This window comes from Rissa tridactyla, chromosome 2 (genome assembly GCF_028500815.1).
Source record: "Rissa tridactyla isolate bRisTri1 chromosome 2, bRisTri1.patW.cur.20221130, whole genome shotgun sequence".
Classification (NCBI taxonomy): Eukaryota; Metazoa; Chordata; class Aves; order Charadriiformes; family Laridae; genus Rissa; species Rissa tridactyla.
Window position 1 is genome coordinate 87538056 of NC_071467.1, and position 25714 is coordinate 87563769.

Below are 25714 nucleotides of genomic sequence, written 5' to 3' on the forward strand. Positions count from 1 at the left end.
CTGCACTTTCATGTACAAAATCATTTGCTTGTTCTGGAGCACAAAATGTGCTCTTACCTATAGAGATAGCCAGAGGTTCACTTTCAAAAAGCCCAATAAGGCAAGAGCTGCCTCTTGGGATGTATTTCTCATTTTGATTTTACCAGCTCTCCCCTTAAGTGTTCCTAGCAGTGTAGTTCCATGCAAAATTTGCTCTCGAGTCCATAAAACAGGAATGCTTTTACCTTAAATTTTACTGATCTTCAACCCATTCCACCTCTGTCCCTTTTAGAGCATGGATTACAGACCCAGGAATCATTTCCTAATCTCTTTTCTTCCTTCACAGCATCTTTTTTGACAAATAGCTGTGGAAGGGCATAGTAGGTGGCTCTCACTGAGTCACTCCACATTAGAAAGGAAGTTTCTGTGGTCTGCTGCGCCATAGCTGTACTGCTGCTCCTTGGAAAAAGATTCACTTTCTTAGAATTCCTGTCTTTGAAAAAGTTGATTATACTTATTTATTTGTTGAAGAGATGCTTTATTTTTAGATGTGAAGTCAGAATGTTGGCTAACAGCACCTAACTACACAGGCATACAAGAGCTGGTATAAATCTAGAGTAACTGTACATACTTAGTCATTCATTGCTGTGTTTATAATTTATTTCTAATTCTAATGAAGCTTCTACTCTAACCACAACATGGAAAGGATCAAATTCTCAGCCTGATACTGATAACAATCACGTGTTGGGAAAATTTCCTTTGAAGCCTAACCTAAGTACAACTCCATTGCTGACCTTGTACCTAAAATTTAAAGCCATCTACAAACACTCTAATTTGAAGAGACTATTAGGCAATGATTTATGAGCCACAGAATCAGTAGGATCATAAAAGTTACAGAAAAAACGGGGGAAATGAAATTATATTTTCTAATTCTGGTTTAGGCTTTAATAAAGTAGTTTATATATCTCTATTTCCCTCACCGGCTATTATATTTCTAGTTCAACTCTTTATGATTTAGCTATGTGAGGATAATGCACTTTTCTTGATTCAAGCCACTATAATATTAGCAACACAGTTGGAAATACTCTTCCATAAATATGCATATAGTCGCTTCCTTACATATGTTAGAATAACATCCACGAAAATTGTACCGAGATTCTGATGTTCTGTTAATTGGAGCCAGAAATGCTATCAAAATTTATTTAAGGTATATTTGATTGACAAGTAATATACTCTAAATGACTGCTGATATTTTTGACAGACACAGCTAATTACTACTAATTAGTTCAGAATTAATTATAAAATGACATGTTTGTATTGATTAGTATGCATCAAAGTGTAAATGGTCATTCTGAGGGCTTAATTTATAGTTCCACAAAAAGGAAAACATACAGGCAAACACACACAGGCAAATCTGGTCTTGAAAAAGAAAAATCCATGAACGGAAGTATTTCTGCATCTAATGATACACTCCACGTTGCTTGTTGAAATAGGGCAGTATTTGCAACATACTAGAAGCAAGTAAAACAGGAGTAGTTGCAGTTCTTTTGCTATAAGACTGAGCAGTTTTGTTGGCTCTACTTGAATTAGCCTTTATAATTAAGATTCCATGTTTACTTTGAGAAATCAGTAACAAAATTCCTTAAGATTCTTTTGAAAAAAATCTCAGTTTATTGTGGTACAATTTTTTTCCTTTTTTGTTTTTTTTTTTAAACCAATGCAAAACTTTCCTTTAGACTAGTGCAAAACTTTCAGTGATGATAAAATAAATGAGCATCTGAGTGTATGTAACTGCATATACTTAGATAAATTAAAAAGATATATGAGGCAGTGTTTTCATCTAGATTGGACAACTAGAATATGTGAGAAAAAAAAAAATCATCCCTTTATCCTCCTATGTTGTTTTGTTTCTGTTTGCACAAGAGGTCATGCCAAGGATTGAGCTAAAACCCAGCATGCTTCCTGTCTGTGATCTTCATGTCCCATTTCAAGCTACAGGACCGTGTGATACACCCACCATGCTGTAAAAATTGTTCAATTTTCAGTTGCCTTTGAGTATTACTGGCCTTGCAGCAGACGGCTGAGGAAAAGCCTTGCAACCAGCATATCTGACCATGGCTGCGTACAAAGAATGGAATAAATCTTCATCAATTACAAGTAACTGTGTATTTGATTTTGCATTTTTGCCCCTCGAAGCATATTCTCGTGCTCATCTCAAGCCTCTAAATGAACATAGACTAATATTCATGCAGCACATTCTTGAACCCAGTTCAGTCTACCCAGAAGGCTGGGTTTGGTCTGCATTTAGAACATTAGAAATGCATCCTAGACTTAGTGGCCTATTATGAAATTGCAGCACAGAATGCCATTTGACACATCACAGTGACATGCAATTTCTTTCAAAAGGTAAGAAAGTCTGACTGAGAACCCTTTTGCTGGCAGTTGGGAATTTGATCAATTTAAAACAAAATGGTATTTTTCCTATAGGGGTTGGGGTTTTTTGAGCTGCTTGCTAAAAATTAATTCCTCTCAGAGAATGAAATCGTTTAAAAGAAAAAAAAATACTAGAAAAAAAAATCTATTCCCTGCAAGTTTCTTGGCTAAAGGCAAGGGTTCTTGGACAAAGTTCTCTACCTTTGTTATTCAGAAGAGAAAATTCAATGATCCAACGTAGTCATGAGTTTGCACTGAGAGGAAGGTGCTGCTTATTAGCAAAAGCACATTGTATAGTGTGATCACACAGTTATGTGTCTTTACAGAGGCTTTGTTCAGCCTTCTTCTAATGAGTGTCTCTAGCCTTAAAATATACCCTTCTCTGGAGCGCTCTGTAGAGTCCTATCAGTTGCATTGCAGCTACAATATACAGGTGTATTTGATCTGGGTTTTCTTATAACCCGAAGAATTATAAAAGAGTACCATGCTGGCTTTCTTTTCAACTAGGCACATCTGGCTGTTATTCATTAAAGAAAAACATCTTTCTTTCTAAGCAGATAGGATAGATTATGGAAAAAAAAAAGTAAAACACCTCTTCTTATTCTTTTGTATGCTTTACGAACAATTTTTTTTCTAGCTACAAGCAGTTTATGTGGTTGAATGAATAGTGCCTAATCATCACTGACATTTAACACCTTATTTTGGCATGAGTTAATGCCCAAGTTCATCACGTATGAAAACCATGCCAGTGACACAGCAAGGAGGTAGGCAATAGATCTTCACCTTACCTCTATATGAGATGCTCAGAAAGCACAGCATAGGTATGTCCTGGGATTTAGGTTTTTTCACTAGATTTAACTACATTTGAAAGAATTAGTAAACAATGAGGCAAACTAGCCTTTGATAAAAAGGATTAAAAGAAAAACAAACTTTTACAGTATCTAAAAGCCCGTGTATGACATTGTGTCTTATTTTTTACACCAGTTTTGTTTTTGAGGTTTCATTTGAGATACAAGGCTGAGCCTGGAGCAAATAAGTATACGTGAATGAAACGGTACCTTTAATTCAAGTAAAAATACGTTCTTTCTGCGTTTCAGCCACTGCAGTGCCAGCCAGAAAGTGAAAGTGATAGGAAAATGACTTCAAACAAAAATCATGTTGACTGCTCTATTTCCATGGAACATGGCAACTTCTTACCTTTCTGCATTAGCAGTCAAAACCGATTTAATTTGGGAATCATTTTCTAAAATGTAAGGTTATGTTACAGAACAGCTTATTCCACGTGCACGAAGAGTTTTCATCATCTTCCAAAAAAAGGGAATAATCAAGCATGTAAGGTTAACGTCTCCTTGGAGTACTTTTATTTCTCAAGCTCTTTATTCCTATACAAGCTTTTATTTTTTGTGCGTATATTTCTCTCTCCTGCTGTAAACGTTGCCCCACAGTTGGATACACAAAATTAAATCATTTAATGGATTTGCGGTTCAGTTGATTGAGGTCCCTGGGTCTCTCTGCACTCCTGGCAGCCATCTTATTTGGTCTGTTACTGTCATTCACTGTCATTTCCACTTGGCTGGCGCCTGCGACAGGTCAGATTACTGGATGTGCTCAAAATATGATATGAAAGAGAGGACTGTGATTCCGATACTGATGGGTAGTGCTCTGCTTGCTAAAGCTATCTGAGGAGATCTTGGTAAATGCAGTTTCCTCAGGCTGTTTGGGGAATCAGTGGAAGATATGATGGTAAATAGAGGGGCCATCTGTCTACTTTTACTAATAAGGCTATGCTTTCTGAAATCTGTTTTCACTACACGGGTATTGTTAAAGCCAGGAGTTGGTTTACTGACACAGGATTATTTTAATATAATTAGCATTTTTAAACCTAGACCAAGTTGTGCACCTGTTCATCTATCTGTTATACATTCACTTTTCTTCTGTTCCGTTTATCTAAACAATTTCAGATTTTGGGGTGTTAGGTTTAATTGTGCAGCCCTTCTCTAATTCCCCTCCCAGAACTGCCCCATTTTCTCACACAATGGCTACATTATGTAGAGAAGATGCCAAGGTATTTTTTTCATAACAGCTTAAGAAAATAGCTCAAAATATTTAATATATGTGCTATTAAAGAACTTGACAGCTTGTAGAAGATGTTGGAACATTTCAGGGCTAGCAGCTCCCTGATCCAGAAACACATACCACAGCAACTGCAGTCTCTGCATTGCTGTGACTCTAGATGTATTTATAAAAATAAAACAAACAGATGTTGGTATGCTAATAATAACTAAAGAAACAATCTAGTTCTGGATGAAACTGGAATTGTAAAAAAAAAAAAGATAACATCTCAAGGGGTCAGTACTGATCTGCTTTTTTTCTTCAGTTAAACCTCAGGAAAAAAAGATAATAAAATAGAATATGTATTTCTGTAAAAAAGATCTCTAAGCCTCACTGGGATTTTGTAGCTCATTTCATTCACAGTCTGCAGCCAAATTTATTGGCAATGCAGCATAAAATGTGAATTGGGATGAAGTTGGCCAAACAGCTTTTGCTATCAGAGTTAAGATAATAAATATCCTAGCATGTTAATGTTGTAAGGGGACTAATGTAGATGACATAGAACAGACAATTGTGAAAATCATGACATGTATTTCATAGGAGGTCTTCCACAAGTGGACAAACCTGACTTTTACAAGTTCTGTGTTCTCCAGTGCTAGCAATTTTTGTTGTAATCCAGAACAACTGCTTAGTATGTCATAAGAAAGAAAGTATTTCATTGTCATCGGTTTTATAAGGATGGTCATGCGTGTATACCCCTTCCTTTTTTAAGAACTTAATTTGGATATTTCTGATCATAAAGCTTCCAACTTGTACTGGTTTCATGTCAAAAAGGAATGTGGTTAAAAATAAATTGGCTTTTCTTTTACATCCACATATGGTTATAGTGCTAATATGACTTCTAAATCCATTTTTATGCTCTCCTTGCACAATTATAATGTATAAGATATCAAAATGTCATTCCATCAAGTAGCTAAATTTCTCCTGCTAAAAGAGTTGTTAGGGAAAGTCTGAAATGCACTGCAGAGGACATGCAGAGACTTATTTTCCATTATAAACAGCAAATTCTTTCTGAGAGATGTTTCAGGGAAACTTCAGCTTATTTGATTTCAACACTTAAAGTGTTGCAGAAAAATGGGTAGCTTGTGGCACTGAAGCCTAACTGAAGTCTAGCAAAAAGCCTCATCTTTGATGCAGTTTTTTGCTATCTGATGGTTTGGGCTCAAAAAAGTAATGAAAGAGCCATGAAACAAAATGAACTTCATGTGGCTGACAACTAATGAGAAAAAATGAGGATAATAGATGAATGCTAAAATTGTTGTGAAGAAAGCAATTGTGAAGGCATTTGAAAAGAACAATAATAAAATTGTTATTTTCTTTACTTGTTATGACACAATATGAAGGAACATTTTTCTATTCAGAAAGTTTCTAAATATTTCTCATGCGTGATGTTTCTCCTCTTGTGCCCATTACTCTACATGTCTTTTTCTTGTCACAGAAGCCAAGAGCTTCTCTTCTCCATTCAGATCATGTCTTTCCTGGCCTCACAGGCTCATCTTGGGGTCTGGAGAATATGAATGTCCTAGCTGATGCTTCTGCCTTAAAGAAGAAGTGCCAATGTATATCTCTCTGACTCTATTAATATATACATTCTCTCAGCCGTGACCTGGGAGTGTGAAGAGAATTTAATGGACCTGAGTTGTTTCCATTGGTATGCTTCTTCCACATCCCACTCACCTCCCCTCGCCCCTAGAGTCAAAATTCAGAACAGGCGACTGACAGACCCTAGTTGAGAACCTATGGTATATGCAATTCTCTCAGCTGTGTACTAGAGATCCTGAGCTGTCATATAATTTTACCTTAAAAGGCCCACCACAGCCTCTCTGCTCTCCTTAAAAATAGAGGGCTTAAAGAAAAGGAGTGTGGTATCTTTACGTGGCATCTTCATTCCTCACAGACCTTTCTACATCTAGCAGAAGCACAATAGCATTTGGAAGGATTTTGGAGGAAGGCGGGAGGGGAAGGGATTCTTCACAGACCGAAACAGAGATCATTCTTTTAGATATCAGGTTAATAAATTTTTCGAGGCAAATAGATTTGGGTAGATGCTGTTATTGTTAGTGTCACGTCATCTGCCTACATGAAGCTTTTCACCTGCATTTCATGTAATATAACATGATGAGTTGCAGCAGAAATTCAAATGACAATCATATTTGCTCCCTTCTGGTACGGTACATCATAGAAGTCTAAAACAATGTGTTAGCACATTACTAAGCAGCAAATTGATACTTGCAAGAAGACAGTAATTTCGTTATTAGTAATCTCTTTGCTAAGACAGAAAATTCACTTTTGAGTTCTCTACCTTGTATTAAAGATGAAACAGAATTGTATTTTTACAATTATTATACTGAGAGAAAATTAATGAGCCTTTTCTGCTGAAAAATTCAAACCTTATGTTTTTTCATTTTCAAATCTTGCAAGAATATTTTACCAATGACTTCAAAGGGGGTAAAAAAAGTTATTATAATTAGACAATTTATGCTACATGAATGCTCAGAACTTAAAAAAAAAAATAAAAAATATCTAAGTTATTTATTCAGTTCCTTTCTGTCTAACAGAAGCAAGCCTTTACTCTACTGCATAATTTATAACCTAGTAGGAAAACATGTTATGGGCTTGCTAAAATTGTCATTTCCTCCTGCAAATGAAAGTTTAAATCAAGAATCCCACTGCAAGCCTGCCTCACTCTGACCTTCTATGTATATGCCTTCTAGGCCCTCATCCAAAAAGGCACCTGTTTAAATTAAAACAAGAATACTCTTTTTTTCTGGAGTTTATGTCCCTGCTCAAGTGCTTTGAAAGATCACGTCCTACAGAAGAGTTTAGCAATCTTAGGATTAGCACTGCAAGGTTTAGGAGGCTGTACACATCCAGTTCACTTGACAAAAGTCTGACAGATTCTGCTGGAAATTTTACTCAGTGAGAGACAGATTTCCATTCAATGGAATGCCATCACCAGCAACGCCCCTGTGCAAATCACTGCATTAGATACGTAGCAAGAAAAAGTTTTTACTCTGTCCCCCGTAGTGACAGTTGTAAGATGGAGTGCTGGTGGGGAGAGGAACTCTGCACCTGCCGGCATTAGGAAATAAAACAGTTCCCAGAGCTGGAGCTTGGCTGTGTGCATTGGGAAGCTGTTACAACTGTGCCTGGGAATGCTCCAGCCTGACTAGCTAGCACTCTCCCAAACTGGCACCGCTTTGGCGTCAGCATGGCTGAGTGACTGTCCTTACCAGACACTTTGCATCTAGCCATCTGTTTTCCATGCTGAGATAGCTAATGGCATGTGTGCATAGTGTTTTGTGCCAATTATCCTCAATACTAAGGAATGATCCGAGGCACGTTTATTTCACTTGTATGGATGTAGCTTCTGATTCTCATGTATACCATGGCTGGATTGAGTTTAATGATAAAAAGCAGAACTTCTTTCCTTAAAGTTATTTCTTCATTCACAGAAAGCTGCTTGTAAGTTCCTAGGACTGAGCATGTATTGTTACATATGCTAAATATATATGACACAGAAAAGTATAAACAGATCACAACAACAGTTCAGTTGCTAAACCAACCACATTTCACATGTGGTGTTCTTTAGTTTTGTTTATGTATTTACTATTCTCTACCATTTCTTGTCAATTTTCTGCCAACTGTAAAAAGAAAGTGTGCAAACTGTAGAATTTAAAACATTTTATATTTTTTCTTATTGACCCACAAATGCAATGCAAGAACACCACTGTTATAGACTACGCTACCTCAAGTCCTCGGTTAATTTGTATATTTGCTGGTGGGAGGTAAATGATATTAAGCTTTCTACTTTCTAATTATGCAGAGATCAGTGCACGTGGACATAGTTTACGTGCATTTGGAGCACCATAAGTGGGCAGAGATGAGTTTAGCTTAAGTGAAAGTCATATTATGTAATTTTTTTCCACAGCAGATTATGAAGAAATAAATGGAGGGGAAAAATTTGTCAACATCTCTACCCATCATCCTCCAAGTTCCCTTTAATTGTAAGTAGCTGTGGTGACAAGGCACAGGGTTTACACAGTGCTGTAGTAGTGATATCTCTAGCCTCTTTTTTGGACAACACACCTAAATCTTTCTGAAAATCTTAAGCTTTTGTTTTCCCGCTCTTTCTGTGCCACAGTTCAGTATTCAGCTGCCTTCCCCATCTTCCAGGCTTATAACTTTACTGCAGTCTTAGATTTTTTCTTTTCTTTTGCTTCAAAATAGCCATTATCTTCCCTTACTTGTACCTTTTCCTTTTTGAAAACTTTAATAAGCATGTAATGCCTTTTAATTTCATTAAAAGCAAAGTATCAGATGAGAAAATAACCATTTTTTGCAATTCTTCTACCCAGTTGTCCTTTCTGTGTAGAAGTAGTATTTACATTTCTTTGAGAGTGTTAAACGTGTCAGACATAATAACATTTGCTTGAGTTTTTAATACCCAATTAGATTTTACTTTCTGACAATTAATATTTCATAGAATCTGTAGTTCATTTCTCTTAATGTGGCAGCTGGCAGAACATGGAACAAATCCTATAGTCTTTTGTTCTGTCACTCTAGCAAATTTTCTTTTCATATCTAGGAAAAAGAATTTCCTTCATTCTGCATTTATTAGTGGTCTTAGTAGACAGTATCTTGTACGAAAACAGCTGCAGAATTGTTCTTGGCCAGTGATACTTATGAATGCACGTTCATTACTTTGGAAAAGAAAATTAAAACTGTTTGGAGTACAATGGTCAGTACAAAAATGCGGTTTTGCCAGAAAGATGTTTCTGTTTTATTTCAAACATGGAATATGTTTCCAAAATTATAATTTAGATGCATTGTCAAATAGATGCTGCATCTATTAGATGCAGAATCTGTAATAGATTCCTGATGCTGCACCTCAGAATTCCTTGAAGTCGAAGAGGATCCCTTTGACAAGTCCACTCATACGCATGCCATGTCTGTTACCTTACCAAATGGCAGTAGTAACGTTTCATGGAAATGCTGGCAATGTGTCATTCATTCAACATTACATCATACGAAAATGGAGTTAAAAAGATATCAACATTCTATTAGCATCTTATTATTGTTACTTTAAATCCTGGATCTACAAACAATTTATGCAAGTGAACATCTTTATATTTGCAAAAATACCTCCTGAATTCAATGAACCTAGTCATTTTTGAAGTGCTTAATATAAGGCTGGCATAGCAAATCACACAGTCCAGATTCTCAGCTGAAATGTAGTAGATGAAGCAGCTCACAATCTGTCCCACTTGCTGTCCCAAATTTTAAGCTTTGAAAAGTAGATTGGGCCATCAGAAATCCTTCCCTATTTCCTCATTCATCAGAGACATAGTCAGTGGTGCTGGTAATGATTTGCAGTATCAGCTCCGTCCTATGACTAATAGCATAGAAAATAAAAGTTCATCTGTCACCCATTCATTGACCTATTTTCCCCTGTGAGCTGATGCTTAGTTTTATTCTAGTAAAACTGGAAATTGTGAACAAAGGCACCAAAGCATTGGACCCAATGTAATTCTGTAAAAATATACCTAATTCATAGCAGTTCAAAACAGTGGTTCAAACAGCGTTTCACACCAGTCGTTCAAAGCAGAAGACTGTCACCAGCCTAGGATTTTATTTTATTTTCTTAGGTTTACCAGGAGTATGGTTTAAAAAAACAAAAAACAAATAAAAAAAATAAAATTCTTTTCCCATATATTTATTATGTCAGAATCTTTTTCAGTTTTGTTTGTCTGTTTGTTTGTTGGTTTGTTTGTTGGTTTGGTTTGTTGTTGGTTTGTTCTGGTTTGTTTTTTTTTAAAGAACGAAGAAATAAAACAGAAACAGGAAACAAAAATCCTAAAGTTCCATGGGACAGTTGCATTGCACAACATTTCCAGTACTCAAGTATTTGCCCCAAGTAAGGGTATAAAATGTGTTGCCTTGTGCAAGTTTCTGATCCTTCTCTGTAACAGTTCATTCTACTTGCAGCCATCAATACCTTCTGCAATACTACATTTGCAATAAGGCTATTAATGAAAATATTAAATCAGCCTCTAGAATGATCCTTAAAGAATTTTACCAATAATGTTCTTCAGCTGGTATTTCTCTTTCTAGACATTGGTTTTTGCCAAGTCATTGATTACAAATCCGTATTAAACACCACCTTTTCCAGCATAAATAATTTACATATGGCACCATAACAGGTACTTTATTGAAATATATTAGACCTGATTTATTTTCCTTTGAAAACCTGCTCTTAGTGAAATCAGAGGGATCTAGAAGGTTTCAATTGTGGAATATCCACGCTGCATTTTATCCTGTTTTCCGTTTACTTTCTGATCTTTATTCATTCCATTAGAATGTATTCCACAATCTTGTGTAATGCTGTGATTATATTTATAAGCTTACACTTAGCTATTTTTTTCCTTCTTTTTAAGTATCTGTAAAGTATCCATAGATATTTTTGTTTATCGACATACGAAGTTATCAGTAATTTGCCACGACTAAACTGGGGAGCAAAGCAAGGCACCGTAACCACAAACATCTTTCTTTTACTTTGGCACGTCAGAATTCAAATACATCCTCTATCAGTGAATACTTCACTTTCATCTAGGGATGTTTTCATACTCAAAAGTAAGGATGGGAGACAAATCCAACAAGTTCTAGTAAGTATATGTAAGTCTGCCATCATAAAACTAATATTCAGAAAGCCACATAAACACTTAAAAAAATAGTGTTGCCACATTTTCAGATTCACAGAACAATGTGTTTCATGCTGTCTTGAGCTCACTTTTTGGAATTTTCTAATTTGTTTTTCAAACTAGCCTGATTTTCCTTTCTTTCTCCAGTACTCTTTTTTGAACAGCTGAGGAGTATTTTAATTTTCACTGTAATTTCTGAAAGACAAAATCCCAGAATTGACCTCTAGTTACTTAATTTGGAGCAAGGAATTGACCCACCTCACAATAATAGGGATGACAGCATGGCATCTTCTCTAAAGAGCCCAACAAGTATCAGTTTTTAGCCCTCTCAGATACCTAGTTTCAACTCTCAAGCAGATAAGCAAAGTTTTTTAAACATTACTATTACTATCATGCACCTGACAGGATAAATCGGAAGTCTTTGAATGCTAAGTCCAGAGACACTAGTTTTATTCTAGTGATATTCAAATACCCACTCACTGAAATCTTTAATGAGTACTTCCACTCTGACAAAAATCTCAATTTATTCCTACGGATCAAAGATAATAGCTAGCAAGGACAGGGGAAAGAATTAATCTGAACTCATCTGAAAAACAGCAAGTAATATATTTGGAAACTTAAAGGAAATCTGGGAAAATGGGGATTGAGGTGGGAAACAACATATTTTAGAATATCTGGAGAAAACCATCAAAGCTGTCACTGTAGCTTTGCAACTGAGGTGTTTTTCAGACAGAATTTCATAATATGAGCGTCACGCACTGAGTTTAATGTGTGCTGGAAAACTAATATGTCTCACAGATTCATAATATAATAAGGGGGTAGCCTATTGAATCATGTGTTATTTATTGTTCTCTGAACAAGGAGCAGGAATTTTTTGTATTACCTCCCTAATGTATTTTTCCAATAACTCTATAATGTTCTACAATGAGAATTTTTGACTCTGAAGTTGCTCTAATTTTACATTTGTATCAAAACTTCAGCAGAAGCTTACCTTGCTTCTAGAGCCTGCTGTAACAATAGGTGAAGGCAATGAAAGCACATACCAGCCACAACAGGAATGCATTCGCACGTAGGGCAAGCCCCGATCAAGTGTGGTCACTTGTGGATCAGAGTTCCTCTTCATTTCATCCCTCTTCTCCCCTACTTCTTCCATGATTTGAGAGACTAATGGCTAAGCCATGCTGCTGGCTTAAGGAGTAAAGAGAAGTAAAAGGAATGGAAGCATTCACTTCTCTCATTCCCTGCTTCCCTTTCCTCCCTTGCCAAAATACCCATGGGCAGGGACAAGTGTGAGTGACTAGACCTCTCCTGACCATTTTTGTGGCCACTGATGCTATAATAGGAGCCCCTCACAAGGAATTGAAGATATGACTTTGGACTTGTAAATTTCTTTGGTATACTTTCAAAATCAGTTGTTCATATTTCATACGCTTGGTATATCATAGAAATGTAACCTATAAAGCACACTCTAGTCTTTCGTCTATTTCCCCACTCAGAGACATTTCGTCTGCTCTTTCAAAGTTCCACTGAACAGAATTCTTGATTGCTCATTTGTCAGTGCTAATCCTAATATTGGAAGATATTTTTATGATGTATATTCATCAATCTGATAACAATCATTGCAATACTTACATAAGTCTGTGCTTGCATAAATACACACATGGGTCCACGTATTCAGTGTGTAAGATCTTGTATGTAAAAACATGCATGTTTAAAAAATATTTGAGAGCATGAATTTCCTTCCATATTGTTTTTTCCTACCATTGCCATTGTAAAATACTTTCAGCACTTACATTCTGCATCTCAGATTTAGTACCAATAACATTTAGCAAGATGTATCAGCTTTGCTAAAGGTTTGCAGATTTATCAGCATGTTGTAACTTTATAATTCAAACCTAAATTCTCAAAAAATAAAAACAAAAAAAGCTTGCTTATCTCAAATGTTTTTCTGATTTCTGTTCCTATTATTTTATTTCTGCTTTAGTATTACAACAGAAATATCGTAAGTTACACAAAACACTAGCCTGAATCCTTTTAATTCCTTTGCCAAAATTGTGCTATATAATCAATTTATTTCCAGCGTTTAAGTGACATCCTAAATCCTAATTCAAGCACAGCTGCTTTTTTGTACTGAAAAATACAGACTCAAATGTTCACAAAAGGACATAATTTATCTTAATGATGGCATACTTGATGCATTACTGTACAGCACAGAGGGGGCAGCAGTCCCACTGCTAGCTGATATATAACTTCAGAGTCACAGGGAATGCAGACCTTGAAAGCTAGAGAAAAACAGACAGATAAGAGGACAGGAAATATTTCACAGGTCAGTGTCAATAAACTGACACTGGCCTGTGGTCTGAATCGCGTATCTCCAGGTAGAATCATAATAAAGAGCACATAAAGCTTTCCTTTTTTCCTGCGCACACAAAAGGGGAAACTAAAGAAACGTCAGCTAGATGGATCAAGTGAATAACTGTCTTTTAATTACATTTTTTACCAAAGGTAGAGATGCTATTTAGGAAAAAAATGTGAAACTACAGCACATGGAAGGGGGAAGAGAAGAATAAGATACACCCAGCTGGCATAAATGAACATAAATGAAATTAAGTTGCCTGAACAGCAGGAAATACAATTTGTGCCAGAAACTGTCAGACTGATCTCATCCATCTCTCAAACAAGGCTATCAATCACTGTCTCATCCTTGTCTTCAGCATGGTTTTTCTTACCTCCAGCTGGCTGTACTTCAGCAGTGGAGTCATGTTAGCTGAAATTCATCACTGCTATTTGCTCGTCTTTTATTCTTCAGGATCTCAGCTATTTCTGCCAACTCTGGAAAGGTATTATTCTGCCTATATAATGGAGCAATAAGCAGATCATGGGCAGTAATGGAGGCTGCGGTGCTTAGTGAACACAGCTGTGGGCTCACACTCATGAAATCTGGATTTTATTCCTACCTCTGCAGTGGACATTGAAAATCTTTCCTTCTGTGCTTAACTATCCTCCATCTGCAAGATCTCCACTTATATGCTGAAGCCTTCTTTATTATTTATGAAATTCTCTTTCGTGATCTATATATTTGACATGTATTCATATATGTCAGACTTATAATAGTCAAAGACTTAATCTTCTGTGCCACGTATTTTAGGTTTCTGTAATTTGGGAAGAGGCAAAGGATACTTCTTTAGAGAAAACATGAAGTGTTTCATTACTGTGTGTATGCATAAAATATGCAACTGTATGACTGTCCTCTGTTCAGGATCTTAAATTATTAGAATGTAATACAGAAGTTAGCATCAGGGAGCACCGACAGCTTTCTGCTCTGTAAGAGAAGGCAAACTGGGAGCCAAGGGTGACGGCATGGCAGGCAGGGCAGTGGCCTCACTGACAAGGGCACAGCACCAAAGTACCCAGACAAGAGTGGAGCAGAGCAGTAGCCGCGGTCAGCTAACTGGCCAGGGATTGCCAGGCAGATTCACAGTCGCGATGGAGGTCTGAAGCCAGCGGGCTGCAGGTCAGCGTCCTGGTCCAGATCAGCAGGGTACGTGGTAAGCATAGGCATGGATGCCACGTAGCTCAGGCAGGGACCGAGGCTGAATGGCTCAGGATGAACACAGCTCCTGAATGAGAGGGGGACAGCCACTGCCAGGGCTTCTCAAACGCCCTGTATCAAACAGCATCAAGGCCAAACAGCTGCTCTATTACAGCTGGCCTTGAGATCTCACTGCCGAGTCCCCAGGATGATGGCAGAATTCACTCTGCTCTTGGACATTTAATGGGTAAGTAATGTAGTTATAGCCTACCTGAATTTGTGTCTGGAGTATATTTCGCTGCATAGGTATGTGATAAATTGTATTGAACAGTGTACACTGAAACAACTGGAACAACTTGCATAGTGAGTTTTAGATGAGTTACTCAAGTTACTACTAAACAGTGGCAGACTCTGACTTCTCTTTTTCTATTTCAAATACTCTTACAGCTGTTTAATTTTTATTAAGTTCTTTGTGACAAAATTGGCAAACACCAAGACCTTATAGATATTTCTTGTTCAGATTTGCTTTGGAGAAAAGTGTCTATTGATCCATAACTAATAATGACTCAACCCCAGAAGTCATTAGTAAATCAATTCAATAGTAATTCTGTGCATGAATGGTCTAAATGATCAGTCTGGCAAGATATCATGGTTGCTTACCATTTAGAAATTCCTATATGACTAACAGCTATGAACTATGAAATAGCTCCAGAAGATTTCTGCCACTATGTCTAATACTATAGTTGCTCTGATTAGACGAAATGAATTCCTGGATTTTAAATTTCTATGAATTTTACTATGAATCAGACCTTTCAAAGCTAATGACCTCAAATTCAGAGCGTGGATGATATTGACATATCATTTTTCAAATTGGTGGATTTTCTTAAAACTGCACTTCATCAGACATCCAGAAGAGCAGGACACTAATAACAGCAATGCTGTAAAAAAGACATATTGCTCACAGAAAGCACTTTCACTGTGCTTTGTTAGGTGAAAACATTTGAGCTGAGGGAGGAATATTGTGAAATTCTCTCTTTTGTATGCATAATAAGTACTTCCAAATACAATTTTATCGTCACCACACGATGTCAGTCACCCCTTTTGAAAAGTGGGAACTACCCACTACAGCTTTCTTTCAGGTCTCAGATATCAAAATAATGACATCACAGAACTGTACATCAAGGAAAATAGTGTAACTGAGTGTATCTTGCAGACTGATGGTCAGAAATTAATGAATAAAGAAACATTCAATATTATTGATGAGACATCTCAAACCAAGAGCATGGAAGCTGTTCTCTGGTGTCAGTAGCTTATGATGACTATTGACTTACCTTTTTGATTTAAGGAAGACTACACCATTAATGCATTTTTCAGAACCTTTTTAATATTTGATCAAGGACAAAGTAGATTATACATCATACTTACTTGGAACAGTGCAGTAAGATGGAAATGCTGAACAGAAAGTTGGTGAAGAATTTGATTGCCGTTAAAATAAAGATTACAATTGTAATGATCCATCACATTTCTACTGTGATTTGGGAAAAGTAGACTACATGTATATCTGTTTTATGGGACTCTAATTAAGATATCATCAATTATGAATAGACAGAAGATATCAAAATTACACCCTATTGTCTCCTCACCTACTTTCTGCCCCGCCAGGGCTGCAAAGAAAGTGGACAGCCTCTAAGATAGAATTTAAGCTTATGGCAGGAACAAAAACATGACGAAAAACATGTTAAATGTGTGTTTAATGGCTGAGGGTGCATTGTAGGGTCACATTAGTATTTGGTATGCCTTCTTGTGAAGGAAGAGAATAACTTTCACCAGCTTGAACAAATGTGAAAAAATGTATCAGCAATAGTTTCACCTACATTGTTAATTGGATAAAAGGTGTCACATAGATGTAAACAGGCATTGCTGTGGTCATGTGAGATAGCAGAATTAGATTTATTCACAGTATATGTATTTCCTCATACCCAATAATTTCATAAATGCTGCCAGATAAGGTCTTAGTTTTACAGCCTTTGCCTGTTAAATTTGCTTCCTTGCATACAGTGGACAAGTAAGAAACATTCATTCATGATTGCGAAGAAGCTTTAATTACTTTTATTCAAGTACAGTAGCCTAACTTAACCAATGCATGCATATTTGTTTAGATGCAAACCACTGTGGTTTTTAAATTGCAAGTAAACCACATGATTTTCAAAGGTATCAACTAACCTTGTTATACAACAAAGTATCTTGAAAGATGTTCAGGGTTCCTGCAAAATACTACTAACCCACATTTTTCTGTACTTTTTGCTTTTTTCTGTACTTCATGTTTTACCCAACGTAAATGGGTTAACTTGATAAAATGGTGAAATATAAATGTTACTATTCCCCTTTTGAGTTTTTCTCTCGCCTAAGAATGAATACATTTCTTGTTTCCCCCTTAAGCACCACATTGTTTTCTGTTGTTATTGTTTGCGTGATAAACAAAGATGTAGGCCTACTACGGGACGGCATCAGGAATCTCACTGACAGCTCAAGTGACGGGTATTATACCAATGAAATACAAAGAATAAAAAAAAAAGAATGATAAAAGAAACTGGAAAGAAGTCACCAATGGCGAAGATCGTCTTAACTCTTATGCAATGTAAAACCTCACTAAGGCTAAGTTGCCCATATCACAATGATTTAAGTGACTGGATTGTTATATTTCTTAAGAGGAATGTAATGTTAGACTAGTGATGTAAAAGAACACTCCCTGACAAAGCAGAGATATTCTAACTCACTCTAAAAGTAAAAGAAAAGAATATTTAAGTCTCTCAATTTTTTTCTATCATTAATATATGAGAACATGTGGCTTGTATTTAAGCCAAGATAATAGATTGTTGGTCTGAACTTACTTAGTCAAAAAAAAAGTTTTAGAATGACACATTTTTACACTATCATCCCTCTTGTTCATAAAAGTTAATGCAGCCTAATCCCAAAAATAACAAAGTCAGTGTGAGTCCTTCCACTGTATTATTCACAGATCATTCTCAGTTAAAAATGCATTATTTGTCCTTTGTCCTTCTTACTTGTCCATGTGCTTAGGTGTACATCTAAAGGTAAGCATGAGTGGTTTCACAGAACATACCTAAATACGAGCATGTACAGTCCCACAAAACTCAACGGCACGTTCTTATTGAACTGGACTCTGAGGGAATCCATGGGTCTCAATTTATAATCTCCTTTTTGGCAAAACAGTTTCATGAGATAGTTCCTATTCCTGCAAATACAATTTCCATGCAAAGTAGCATGAATATGTAAAATACGGTATCACTTCTATATGGAAGTTCTGAAACAACGCACTTGTATAACATACATCTATTACTTGTACATTAATTTAAATTTGATCCACAACATCCAGTTCTTTTTCTGAGTATAACAGCTTCAAAATCAACTTTCTAGAATATCATACATGTTAAACAAATGGAATCACCAGAACTTTACACAGAATTATGCCAAAAGTCAACAGACATCCTTCAACTGTCCTACAGAAATTTACAGTGTAGAAAAAAATAAAGCTATTGAAGATGGTAAAAAAAAAATTAATATGGTACATCAATCTCTTTTTGTTTGGTTGCTCGATTGTTTTTTTTGGGTCATGGCACTTACTAATAGTTTATCCATACTTATATTTATTGTAGTTCATAGAATTTAACAGCATTGATAGATAGGAGTATATCATGGGTATTTATTTATTGAGTAAAGTGAAATACAGCAAAGTTAATTAGAAAAAGCTCTGTACTTTGAAAATGTCACCCAATCAAGTCAGAGTTCTTACACTTGACTTTAATGAACCGGCTTTTCCTTCCATACATACATCTATATAGTTTAATATTCAGCTGATTAGCTTCTTCAGAACTTTCGTTTTGCAGGAAGACTCCAAGGTATGCTTTTAGAAACTGTTAGCATGGCTATTCTAATTCATTTTATCACAAATACATAAGCAACAATTGGAGCATCACTGTTAAGATCTTGGTTTTTGACCCTGGTGGAAAATTCCAGTGAAATCCAGGAAAAAGTTGTACTATATTTTTAAACTCTCCAATAATATGCAGCTCATTCTACCAATTCTGCCAATTCTGTAATTAAAGGAGACTGAAGAATACAATAAAAATAAAAAAGTAGACATAACACATTTTCTAACATACTAATGAGACAAAAATTGTACACCGTTCTAATCATGAAGCAACAAAGCAATAATTCTCAGCAAAGTCTTGCAGTTCTGGGCTAAATGCAGAACTCAGGGGAGTTCTCTCGTACTCCTCAATGGGTGAGAATTTACTGATTTACTATAAAAAAGGTCTGCTGCTGTAAAGCTATTCTTAAAGTAACAGATATTAGTAATCTGTTCAGTTTGTTTCGGGAAATTTTTTAATAACCTCTCTACTCATTCCTGGGGTTCTGTCCAGTTTTGCCCAGATTGACATGCTTTGCTTTTTAGAACCTGAACATGTGTCAAAATCAAGTGATGGCTTGGGATTTTTTCCTCACACTTCTTTTTCCAGAAAAAAAAGAATGGAGAGAAGGGCTTGCTTCTGGTAAGATTTTTACAGGAATGTGTGTCTTGGACAAGGGAAGATGCTCAGCTTGCACTTGGAATAGGATCAAATTTGGTCACATTTTTCAAGGTAGTTCCTCTTTGTTAGCTTAATTTACAAGAATGATGCAGCGATTATTTTCTTCTAAAGAAACGAGACTATGCATGTTCTATGCCAATACAGAGTATTCTACGGCAACTATGGTACAGCCCTCGAGACTTTATGACACTCAGGTTACTAATCGGGTATTTTTTAATATTTAGCCAAATGAATTGAAAATTATCTTTTTTTTTATACAGGCTTGGGCTGTTCCTGGAGGTGTTGCCTGCCTTACTTTAAAATTTTATCAAAAAAGATCAGAATTCTTCCTTAAAACTGAAAGCTATCAAAAATCCTTGCATTTATTATTCATCTTTTCAAGTGGAATTCTAGCAGTTGTTCAGTCTTTGTAGGCTACGTTTACTCATACTTTACTTCACTTCAACAGCCTTTATTTATAACCTGAACTCTCACCTTTTAACAGAGGTTCTTTTTCTTATCTTTTATATTCCTTGAGACTTACAACCCTGCCCTAGATTAAGGAGAATAAAAAGAGAAGACTAGAAATGCCACAGTATATTTTTATGTTCTGTCCGTTCACATTTGCGTCTTCTTTTATGGCTTTATAATCTTCCCATCTATCTTTCAGATTTCCTTTTCCGAGTCTGAAAGATTTACCACATGATCTTGGAAGTCTTGTAGCACTTTAATCACCAGCATTGCCTACCATGGTGCCTCTGGTCAGACAAATACGCGTTCTCCAGATCTGTTCCTTTAGAGACACATGCCATTGATGCTCTCTTGTTGTTTTTCTGCTCTTTCCATGTACCACTGATTATCACACTGATCTATTTTTTTAAACTCCCAACATATTAGGTGTCTAACCCAATATTTACTAAAATGCTGACACAGTTTGTCCTATTAGTTGGTAAAGAGATTATAAAAAACATTCATAATTGTCGCTAAAGATGACATGACTTACTATTAATGTCTTAACAGGAAAAATACAGTTGACAGCCCATCATGCTGCTTTCTGCTTATAGATAAATCAGGTCTCTATGGTTTCATCTATATACTCAGTGATTAAGTTACAAGTCAGTCCTCGTACAGTGAACTGTAGTGCTATTGAATAGCTCCCCATAGATATGACATAGTCTTGTTATACACTCCACCATGTAATCTTTGATGAAATCAAAGCTGTGGCATTTCTTGGAATTATGCTTCATGGTTGCCGTGTTACTAAAAATATTTACTTGTTACATTGGGGTGTCATGAGAACAACTTACGTAATGCAAAACCACAGCTGATAGATCTTTGTTGTTCATGGACCTTTCAGTTTGGATGGGGTGTTTTTTAAGGGGGGTCAGATTTCTTAAGTTTAGAGGATTTTTGCTACCTGTAAATGTCAATAGTTCCTCCCTGCAGAAAGTTTAGTCAGAGTAAAAGTAAAAATAAATTAAAAAATCCTCTTCATGAAGCTTATTAAACTTCAAGTTGAAAGCTTCCAAGCCAATAGCAAATGGCTTTGAAGCCTCAGAAAGCACTTTTCCCCATTCTTTATTCACATCTGCATATAACTGAAGTGCACACCTATGGTTCCCTTTTATTTATTTTAAAAGCTTACACAGAACTTTTAATTAGTACCTATTAAGCATTTTTGTTACAGATAGAAAGGTTTGAAAGGATTAAAAGCAGATGCTCTTCTCCTCACCCCTGCAAAGTGCAGGGGTAAGAGATAAATACTACCAAAGTCCAGGACGCTGTGACAGTGCTGCTCATTGCTACTAGCCTGGCTGTGGGGTTGTTTCCTAGCACTAATCTCTCTTGTTTTAACCAAAGCATGTATATAGCCTGTCAATGTATAATATAAAATAGGTAAGCAAAGTTAAAATTTTCTATATAGAGACGACAGCTTGTTTAGCTGAGTGGTTGGTAAAGTTGTAACATTTTACTGAAGACTTTAGGGATTTAATTACTCTTTCTCAAGCAACAATCTATTAAAAAAAAAAAACATGATAGAAGAGAAAAACCGTATAGTATCTATAACGCTGTGTCAGAGCTTTACAAAAGATTAACACCTTTCCATCTTTAGAAAACAGAGATGTTTCCCTCTGCCCAGGGATTCAGTAGCTACAGAAAAGTATAGTTAACTATGGCAGTTTTAACATAAATTAATTTTCTACAGTGCAGATATTAACTGGAGCTCTGTAAGTGAAAGTATTCACAGGCCTTTGAGAATAGATAGGGGAATACTTTCATAAAACCATTCTCCATTTCATTAATGCCATCGTAAGTAATCAGTTAAGCCTGCACTACACAATCACAGTAAACCTTTAAATCCTGGGAAGCTTGCCCACTTTTGAATACAAAACACAGCTTAATAAAGTCTTGCTTTGTGATAATTCCTAAAAGACAATATAAAATAAATAATTAAAAGATAATTCACTCCCATTAATTTTAAATAGTTCTCCCATCTGTAAACCAAACCCTTTTTCTCACCATCATATTACTACTTTCTTTTGGGGATGTCCTGCTTTAAGGATTGAGCCGCTGATATTTGGAAATATCTTCCCTGCTTCAGTGTAATTTATTATTTTTTGGTTAATAGTATGTATTTGTTAAAATAAATGGAATTTTTTTAGTATTTATTTGAATTAGGAGTTCATAAAAATATTAGATGATTAACATTTGAATTTTCTGGTCAGTTGTGACTGCCACCCATGACAGATGTTATTGGTCCTTCTGTTTCGTTCATAATAAGGCTTGAAGAAACCTTTACAGTTTGAAAATACATGGAAGAAACAATACTCAATGAACTATGAGATTCACAACAATCTGAATATATGTTTTAGAAAAATCTAAACTCCTCCAATTTAATAAAGGCACTGGTTTAACACCATGTGATACCAGTAAAACCTCAAACAACAACAGAAAGCTTGAAAAATCTCATTTTCTATAAATGATTAGTCATTAATACAAAAAAAATATAAATTATAAAAGAATGTTTTCTTTCTCTTATTTTCAGTATTAGCATATAATAACTTTTAATTGAAGCAATCTCTCATTGCTTCAAACATGAAAAAGGAAAGCGTTACCTTGATCAGGGTAATGTGACAGATGAATGGGAATACAGCAAGATCATGTATATCTGAAAATTATTTTATGTTTCAAAAAATTCAGTTTGCAATTTTGATATCTTCTCTATATTGTCTTTGTATGTGCAACATTTTAAGGAAAACAAGGGTGCATTAAATTTTATGATTGAATAATATAATTGTCTTTTATTGAAGACAAAATAGTTTCATGTTTTGGACAGCATTAGTATTGTTATTTGTTCCCGTATTAAGGGTTCAGTGAGGTGTTTTCATTCCTCTGTTTCCTCCCTCTGGACAGGAATGATGACAGGATGACATCATCCTGTACACAGGATTGCTTTAATGTCTACTATTGTGCCCATGTTTAAATTTTCCTGCGCATGGAGTTTGCTGTGCACAGGTGTTGTTACATAGTTACATTCTCAAAAGAGATGAATGCCAATAGGACCCATTTTCTTTATCGTTCAAGATTTAACCACAAATGCAATTAATCAAATTTTCTTTTCAAGTAGATATTGTGCAAATTTGTTGCTGTACTCTTTTGCGTCTACTGAAAACATTTCTGAGCAAAGTCTGCTGGTAAGTACGAATGTCCATATTGAAATTTAACTAGAAAACTTTGTCTAAACTTTTATTTTTTCATCCATTAAAATGCAGCTGTGTACCCTATAGCGAAACACAAAAAGGAAGCCCAGTAAGGTTGCAAATGAAGCATGGAGTTGTTTGACAATGTCACAATTAATATATTTCACCATTATTAATAAATATGTGCATCTTTGTCCTTCCTCCTTTTCTGAGTCGCAGTTCAGCATCTTCTGTGAAGTACTTGTTTATACAACATATGCAGATTTGGCTCATGCCCACTAGCTTTATCAGCCTTCATCTCCTGTGTCCAGCCACCACAGACTGCCTGTGCACCTCCTTTTCTCTACCAATGTGAAATCGCACCTCTTCAGTCTCTTCATCATTCATATTTAAGATCCTCTTCACTTAGCCAAACGCCACTGAAGAAAAGACTAAAACAAAGAAAATCCTCCTGTTTCCTACTTCAGCACCATTGTGGCCACTTGCATATCCCATTCCGCTTTGACAGTTTCCTGAGGAGCGCAGCTGCTATGCAAATTTTGTTTTGTTCCCATTTTTAGGGATGGGGCATAACTGGGCTTATCTCTGTACGGGGTGTCTATAGGACCTGCACACAATACACAAGCCAATACTGGGCATATACAAACTGAAGTTTTCAGGGTAGCAACTTAAGCGCAAGTTTTGTAGAATAGCAGAACTCACCCCTTACTCCTAAACGAGACAGCTTGCTGATATTCCTGTCCGTGCCACAAAGATGTACACAGTTCTTTAAAATGGAACGGAATATTCTTGGTCTTCTTTCAGATGAAAAACAATGTGATTTCCGTAAACTAATTAGAAGAAACCTTTTGATCATTTTGCTGAAACTTTCCAAAAAGCTCGCCTGAGGAAGAAAATCAGCCTTCAAATTCCTCCCAAACAATTAAATTTTGGCAGACTTGTAAACAGCTTATAAACAACTGAAACACTTTTCTAATAAAGCAGCCTTATTTTGTCTTGCTTATAGGCAATCACTATGAATTTAGTTGGATATATATGTGTATGATTTATATATCCTGTATGCTGTATGTGTATGGTTTTTAACTGATCCTGTAATATATAAAGCACACTGGAGTTTTTTCTTTGATCTTTCTTTGTAGTTGATTTCCTTCAAATCCTGTATCATCAAAATAATTTTAGTCTTACCAATTACATAAGACCTTCAATCTTCAAAACAACATGAAGAAAACTGTAATGTTTTTTCTATGTACGAAGAGCCAAGTCTGCAGTCATCTATTCTTTGATCAAGGACAGTGGGAAGAAAAGTCTTACAAAAGTCTTGCCTGCAGTATCACCACTGAAGCTGTAAGCCAGATTTTGCCAAAACTTCTGGGTGTGTTAACCAGCTCTGAAAACAGAACAGCTGTTCCTAGTTCCTTTAGAAGGATAGACTGCTTGAAGCTAACAAGGTATATGTTATTAACTGTAAAGGGGGGGGGGGAAGAGGAACTTCTACGTGAATTAGTATTCATTCAGTTTCTATACGATATTCAAATGTGTGAAAATATCAGAATGAAATAATAATTATATCATCATATAGAAGAGGAGGAGATTTCTTGAGAAGTTAGAAATGCGAATTTAGTGGCATGGAAAGACCACAAATTAAAATGACACAGGCAAAAATGTTAAATAGCTTTTTAAAATATAGTTGATTTACTCTATAGTCTTTACTATCTAAGCAAGAGAAAATAAAAACACACTTTACCAAAATATATCATATTTGTTTTATGCTGTGTATCTGCCATCATTTATCCATTTCACATTTTGGAAAGGGATCTAGGCTAATTGAACAGGAAAACGTTCCTGTTCTCTCACCAAGGCTTTTAGTGCCTTCAATAAATAGTCACTCTCCTGGAAATATATTGATCTGTGCTGTGAAGCTCATTGTAGATCCCTTGCAAAAGTTCATGTCAAGTCATTTTCTATGTTTATTATTTACTCCTAATAATATTGACAAACCCATTAGGTGCTGACAGTCGTACAGTTTTTCAGATGAGAAATCTTGGCCCTTTCTCATTGTAGAAAAAGGTTACAAGACCTCTTTAATGAGATTAATTTGATTTCTAATTAGTAACAAATGCAAAACTCAAGTGCATTTGACAAAAAAGAAATAAAGTCATTAACTCAGTCATCAGTATGTTAAAAAAAAGCTAGATGAAGACTTGAAAGATCAAACAACATGGAAAGAGAATGCAAGGTAGATTTAACATTTTTGGAAGAACTCCATTAAAAAGAAACGATTTTAATACGACATTAAGTAAGGAAGCAAGAAAAAAGAATACTTATTTTCAGGTATTTATCTTTAGGAATTGGTATTATATTCCTACAAAATGCAGGCTGATTTTGCAAGGCATCCCAAGGTACCCCATTTAAAATTTTAATACTGTTTTTGGAAATAATTTGTGAATTCAAGTGCTGATTCCTAGGAGAAAGAAACAAAGAATGTGACCTCAGATAAAAAATATCGCTTACTGTCTCTTGTTTTTGCTAACTCAAAAACATTCATGCTTGAGGCTTACTTCTAAGGCTTTGATTCTCTCTCTTCTGTTTTGTTTTTTTCTAAGCAGCAAATATTTTTCCCTGTGTCTGAGGGACTGAAGTAAAAAAGCACTCCTTTCCTGACTC